The sequence below is a fragment of the Vanellus vanellus genome, assembly GCF_965231255.1.
Source record: "Vanellus vanellus genome assembly, chromosome: 24".
Classification (NCBI taxonomy): domain Eukaryota; kingdom Metazoa; phylum Chordata; class Aves; order Charadriiformes; family Charadriidae; genus Vanellus; species Vanellus vanellus.
In genome coordinates, this window is record NC_138929.1 from 7741827 (window position 1) to 7749017 (window position 7191).

Consider the following 7191-nt stretch of genomic DNA (forward strand, 5'->3'; position numbering starts at 1 on the left):
TTACCTTATACTGAGGCCTGAACAAGCCAGATCTTCAAAGATCAATGCTGCTCCAGCAGATCCCATGGATTATATCTGTTCAGTATCATGCACCAACCTTCTCTGATAGTTTCTGCAACACATTATTCTCATTAAGTGTGTGGGTTTCCCAATGTGGTGGGGGAGGGCAAGGCACAGCAACAAGCAGCTAGCAGAGGTGCAACAGTTGTCACAGCAGTTTCCAGGCTTCATCAGCGAACATCCAGGATGAGTTCTAGCAGTTATTGTTGTCTCAGCTATATCCTCATTAACATTTGTGTGTCTGGAAATTTATTAAGTTTCCTTAATTCGCCCTCATCTGTGTCCCTCCCCCCTCCCTTTTAATGTTGAATAGCTGTTAATCAGATGGCCTCACAGACTAAACCAATTTTCTACTCCAGATAGTTTTACAGAAAGCACAGAGAAATAGACTCATCTCCATTGAGATGTAAGAGCTAGATTGTTCCTTAGGCTATCAGGTTAGCCTTCAATCTTTTTTTCTGCTTCCCCAGCCCTTGAAAGAGTTAAACATGAATGTGTTCTTTCATTCCTGGCTAGAAGCTGATGGACAGTGCTGTTCCCTTGTTCTTCTTTGCATGACAAAAATACAACTGGGGAATGTGAGAAGGAAATGTGCCAAAGACTTGCCCATGAATGCACCATTTTCGTGTGTCTCCACTGGACTCCCTAGTTGATTATTTGAAGGGATCACCTTGCCAATCTCCCATCCAAACTATGGAGTCTTCTTCAGTATTTTCTCAGTAACTTTTGATTCAGCTGTTGCAGAATGGTGTTCCTGCTGCATAGGATGAAAGCAGAGCAACACCGTACCCATCCTTCTTTTATGGACCTAGAGTGTTGTGCTGTTTGCATCTTGTGCAGTTTACAGACCCTCCTTGCAAGATGACTAAATCCTAATCTGTACCGTATGATCACACGTTTTCATTTGTGGGTACTTCCTTCCTAATTTTTTCCCCTACCGTTACCACAGACCACAACCTTCATATAAATTAGTTTTATGTGAAATTCTTTATTTATGAAGCTCCTACAACTTTAGGGTGGGAAAACCAAATGCAAAGAGAAGATCAAGTTGTATTTAAATAAAACCTGAATGCGTATATATAGATATATGCTATATATTTATATATAGCTATGTATTTATATAGAGCTATTTAACATGTATAAATCTAAATAGAAATGGCTGCAGCTCCCTATAAAAGCCTTTTCACATTTCATTAGTGATATTGTTCTAAACAGTCTGCTCTCCTGCTTCTAAACCCTTGGAGCAGATGGAGACATGATGTTGTTCCACTGATGAGGTAGAGGAAAAATTATATTTCAAATGCTTTGTAGTCAATTGAGACTCTGTAATTTCTCTGCAGCGGTTTTCCCCTCTGTTTTACACACGTCTCACTCTCCCTGCACTTACTGGGATGTGTTTATTGAAGACAAATCCTTAACCGATACATTAGAAAAGAACTGTGTATCCTATATATGCTTGAGACACAGTCCATGGTAACAGGAGATGAGATGGCCATTTCTGGATTTAGGCCTTCTTCACTTTTTCCTGTTGAGGTAATTTGAACACAGAGTCATAGCAGGAGCAAGGAACTGGGAAAGGGACGTTACATGAGATATCTGGCATTGTGTAAGAGGGCTTCAGGCTACCCACAAGCAGTAGATTCAGTCAGATCTGTGCTGTATTGAAAATGAAGCCATCTCATTTATTCTGTTCATTGACAACCTCAACATCAAATATTGTGAAAGGATTTTACCTTTTGAGTTTTGTCCTGGTTTGAGGTAAAACAGAACCAATTTTGTTCAGTTAGCTGGGCCTCTTCTAACAACTGAAATTAACTGCATATTGTGCAGACAGTGTTCACTCTCTCAGAGTGATAAGGCCAATTGTTTATAGCTGATGCCCAGGCATGGGATGCAGAGAGGCTCTGCTTATATTTATTGCTATAACAGCCAAGGCCAACCAACTTTGTTATTTGCCACGTTGGAGGGTCGGAAGCGGAAAAGCATAGTGGGGTCCCACCTGCAGGGAGGAGCGGACAGGACAGGTGACCCAAAACTGACCAACAGGGTATTCCATCCCATCTGCCTCATGCTCAGTATAAAAGCTGAGGGATCAAAGGGTCACGGGCTCTTCCTTCAATGGCTGACGTCTGAGGAGGACTCTGTTCGTCTGCCTGTGATCCTGATCCTGAATCCAGATCCAGAATCCAGTTCCCGTCTGTCACTGAGTCCAGCCTGGGACTGCCCCAGTGCCAGCCGGTGACATGATTGTCATCTCGGGAGCTTGATACGGTTTTGTATATATTTTTCATTGTTTCTTTTTATTTTATTATTAATATTTCATTAAAGTAGTTTAGTTCCTTCTAAACTCATAAGTCTCTTTTTCCTCCTCTGCCTCTCTCTTTGTAGAGGGGTAGAGGGGAGCATCTGTCGGTCCCGTCTGGGGTCCCTTGGGTCCGCAGTGGTGGATTTGGCCTAAACCACGACAGTTTAGATACCTAACTTAAGCATCTGGTTTCAGACTGAATCCTACCCTACATTAAGCCAGTTTGAATTCCTTCAGAGATTTAAATCTGGGGCTTATCAGGGCCTCAAGCGAGCGCAGATACCATGACCAGCCTCATCTGGGACCTTCAACCTCTGCCCATCACTCCAGCAGCTCCACATAAGTTCAGGCCTGGATGCTCTTCCTCCTACCTCCCCTTCCACTTGTGTGAGCTGTGTTGTGAGGAGTCCTGTGCCTAGCCCTGTCACCCGCTCTTCCTGACTTGTTTCTAGGCTTCTGGGATTGACCTTGGACCTGACTTGTCACCTTGTGTTTATCAGATGATCACTGGCCCTCAAAGGAACCTGCTGATGTCACTGGCCTTGCACTGCCCACCTTTCGGGTGTGCTGCAGGATTGCACCCTGTTGGTCACTGCCTCTGCCTGTGCTTTGGACACCCTTGTCTCCTGATTAGTCCTCTCTCATGGAGAAACATCATTCTTGCTGCTCTCAGTGGCAGTATACATTATGTGTTATGCAAAAGCACATGAAAATAAAATATGTAAGCACAGAATAACCCCTTATTGCAGATGAAGATGTTGTTGTTTCCTGAGAGAGGAATGGCTCTTCTGTGTGGAAGCACTCATTAACAAGTATGGACAAACTGCAAGTTTCAAGAAATCTCAAGTGCCTGTAAATTCAACTTGAAAATCATTAATAGTTTTGGGGAAAAAAAGGTAAGAAGGTGGGTAATGATGGAAGATATTTTACTCATTATTATCAATTGTACTCTGATACTCTCAGAATTAGAAGTTCTATTTAAAATAAGTATTTTCAGTACTTTTGCAGTAAAATGGGCTTTAAAAAAATAAGGAAAACCAAATGGATTTTCATAAAAGAACAACAAAAAAAATCACTTGGCCTGTGGCTGAGACCTAAGTTTAAGCATCTATAGATGTACAGGGATGTGAACGGGGAACCTTAACTTCTGTAAAAGATGGGTGCTTTTATAGACGATTGATATGATCATCTGGGAAAAGCTGAGGCATTTGATGCCTCCACACGGGGGAAGATTTGGCATGTTTCTTTGCAGTAGCTTCAGTGGGAGAGAAGGCAGGGTTGATTCTGTTGTCCAGACACATACTGACCATCACTTGATCCGTTCTAGTGCATCCTGTCTGGCCTACGGATGTCCAGAAAGGAAGCATCCATGTTTTTGACAGCATCAGGCACTAAATTGCTCTCTAGATTCCATCACCTGCATTGGCCAAATAGGGTGCTTAAGGCATCCCAAATGACATGACACTTTTGTATGGGCAACTGAATCAAGGTGTATACCTCTGATCCCAGTGGGAGTTTAGGTAGATAGATGTGGACTGAGACGGCTTACAGTGTTCTGTCTGATGTCCAGCTGCCATTCTGAAAATGCACAAGTCTCCAGTAGGTGCTATGCTATATCTGCATGACTGCAAAGTTGTCTCTGGTGTCTAAGGACATCTAAAAGGATGTTAGATGTCTGTGTTTTGGCCTATTGATCCCAGCTTGCATTTACATCCTGACACCTATATTTTGGTGGCTAAATGCTAGTAACTTGTTCTTTAACTGAGTCCCAACAAGATGGTTTTGGGGCATACTTAGAATGTGTCCAAAATGCTCTGTAAGTGACCGCAGTTATGAGCATACATGCTTTAAAGTAGTTTAGTTTTTAATTTGATTTTGGTGGGTTTTCTCAAATGAAAACGAAAATCCTTGCACTGATTTTTTAAAGTTACCTTTAAGCTGCTCATCTGAAAGGTATTATATTTAGTGCATTTCACTTCTTGGGTGTCAAATTCGCACTAGCCAGAAGGTGAGAAGTTAGCTGGTGATGGCAGTCATCTAGTCTCCCTCTGCAGTCAGTGAAGTGAAGTCAGCACCCTAATAAATTCATTTTATTTGACGTCTAAAAACGACGTCTAAAATTATGGAATAGATCACCTTTTGGGGGTACCTGTATTCTTTCCATTTACCACAGAGAAAGCCAAATGTGTCTGCTTCAGACTTAGGAAAAGTGAGGCAATACCCATCCTGTCACTGGAGGATGGATTAGGATGATGACATTTCTCTGCTTCATGCAGTGTCTTGTGAAGTTTCTAGTCATGTACACTAGTAGTCCCATAAAAATGGCTAAAAAAGGATTTGGAGGTTGATTTTTCCTTTCTTCAGATTTGCCTTGATTTATTTTTTCACTGTTGCTGTTGGTTTGGTATTGCCAAGCAGCAGAGTCAAAGCATTACATACTTGCACCATCACTCGAAATGCTCATTACAGAGATGCCAGGTGGGAGTCTCTTTGCTTGTGCATGGAATAAATGATGAAACAAGGGAGAACTAGAGTCAAACACAGAAAAGGGATCATTAGCCCCAGAGCACCCAGTCAGAAGCATGCAGGTAGTTTTACAGAGAACTGGAGTGTACGTAAGGCATTTGGGAAGAGAAGACAGGTCAGAAGAGATTGCATTTCTGTCAGTGATTCACTAAATGGGGAGGAGGAAGGAAACAGTGAAGCTTATCCTGAACCTGTCATAAGGTAAGCGTGCCTTATTTCATTATCTGCAGCCACGAGGAATGTGATTCACCTTTTTTCCCTTTGCATAGACTTTAGAGAAGTGTACAGGGAACAGAAGGGTAGCAATTGCGATGACATTTTTAAATTGAAAAAAACTGATGGGACACCAGGGAAGAACATACTAGGAAGTCTGTCTTAACTAAGAAGAGCATTCCTAAACCACAAAAATAAGTATGATACACTGGGAAAAATCAATATGGACATTGTAAAGACTTGAGTTTCTTGAAGTTGTAAATGAACAGGTAGATAAAGTAAACCTGTTTATTACATTCTATTAGGACTACCCCAGAGCTCTTCACAGAAATTCAGCCATCCTATAATAAAAGAAAAGAGCCTTAATTTCATTTAAAAATAAATAAATAAAAAATCAAACATGGGAAACAGCAGTAAATGAATTCCCAGACTCCTATGTCCAAGTTCATTGTATCCATGAACATGTAAATGCTCCTAAATGATCTGGAAAATGAATGAGTATGTGTATTCATCTGGGGAGATCTACAGAAAGATTGGATTGCTTGAGTCATTAAGTTTGCTAAGATGGCAGGCGGAATTTCATAAAGACAACTCAGAAGTGCTGTATCCAAGGAGAAGTAACAATCCTAGGGAGATGACCTGTTCTCTGTACTCTGAGAATGGGATTGATAATGTCTCCAATAACTATGATAAGAACTTAGACAAGTACTTCACATGACAATGCATATTTTAAAAACAATCTGTGTTGAATCCTACCCTTCTTTTTCGAACATACCAAAGCATAAAAAAGCTTGGTGCAATGAATCCTATCTGCATCTAAGTGATCTGTCAAACATCGAAGGCATCTTCCATGTGTACAACAGAATAAGTGTCTCTAAAATTTTGAAAGTCAAATTAAATTACTGTGAATACCTTGGGATAAGACTCATATAATTCCATTTAGACATCTAAAAGATAAATGCAAAAGTCTGAGCAAGCTGTCAACAGTTCCCTGTGGTATCAGTGAGACAGGGACCTCCAGAAGACAATCCTGGAGAAGATGAAGTGCTAAAACAGAGGAACCTAAGGCCACTTGTTAGTTACCTGATTGTGCTGGTTTTAGCTGGGAGACACTTAAATTTCTTCACAGTAGCTACTATGGGGCTATGTTTTGGATTTGTGCTGAAAATAGTGTTGATAACATAGGGAAGTTTTAGTTATTGCTAAGCAGTGCTTGTATAGCATCAAGGCCTTTTCTGCTTCTCACACTGCCCCACCAGCAAGTAGGCTGGGGGTGTGCAAGAAGCTGTGAGGGGATATTCCATACCATATGATATCATGTTCAGCAATAAAAGCAGGGAGAAGAAGAAGGAAAGGGAGGACGTTTGGAGTTATGACATTTGTCTTCCCAAATAACCATTACATGTGATGAAGCCTCGCTTTCCTGGAGATGGCTGAACACCTCCCTGATGATGGGAAGCAGTGAGTGAAGTCCTTACTTTGCTTTGCATGTGCACGCAGCTTTTGCTTCAGCTATAAAACTGTCTTTCATGTCAACCCATGAGTTTTCTCACTTTTACCCTTCCTATTCTCTTCCCCTTCCCACTGGGTGGAAGTGAGCGACCAGCTGTATAGTATTTAGTTGCTGACTGGGGTTAAACTATGACACTGGCTGATTTAATTCATATCATCTGAAGATACCCATCTGCCTATGCATTTAACAGAGAGGGAGATATATCTTACCTGCTTCTGCCCATTGATTATGCAGGTAGCCGAAGTCCAACCTCTGTGACTTAGAAGTCTAAATCACAGGTGATTTTTGTACTTTGAAGAAAACAACGGATTATAATTCCAGATTTATGCTCAGATTTGAGTGTTGTCCGTTCACAACTGAGTTGTCTGATTCCTTTGGGCCTTACCTGGTAATCTAAAATTTAAGTTTGCTGGACAGGCTGAATGAAGAAGACTAATCACAGATCTCTGCAAGATAATCATCTACCTTTGGGCTCTGTTACAGTTAGTGCAGACTGAGCCAAGAGAGTCATTGGGCTCTCATGTCAAGAGACACTGTATCCTGAAAGAGATGCGCAAACTAAGTCAGACCAATC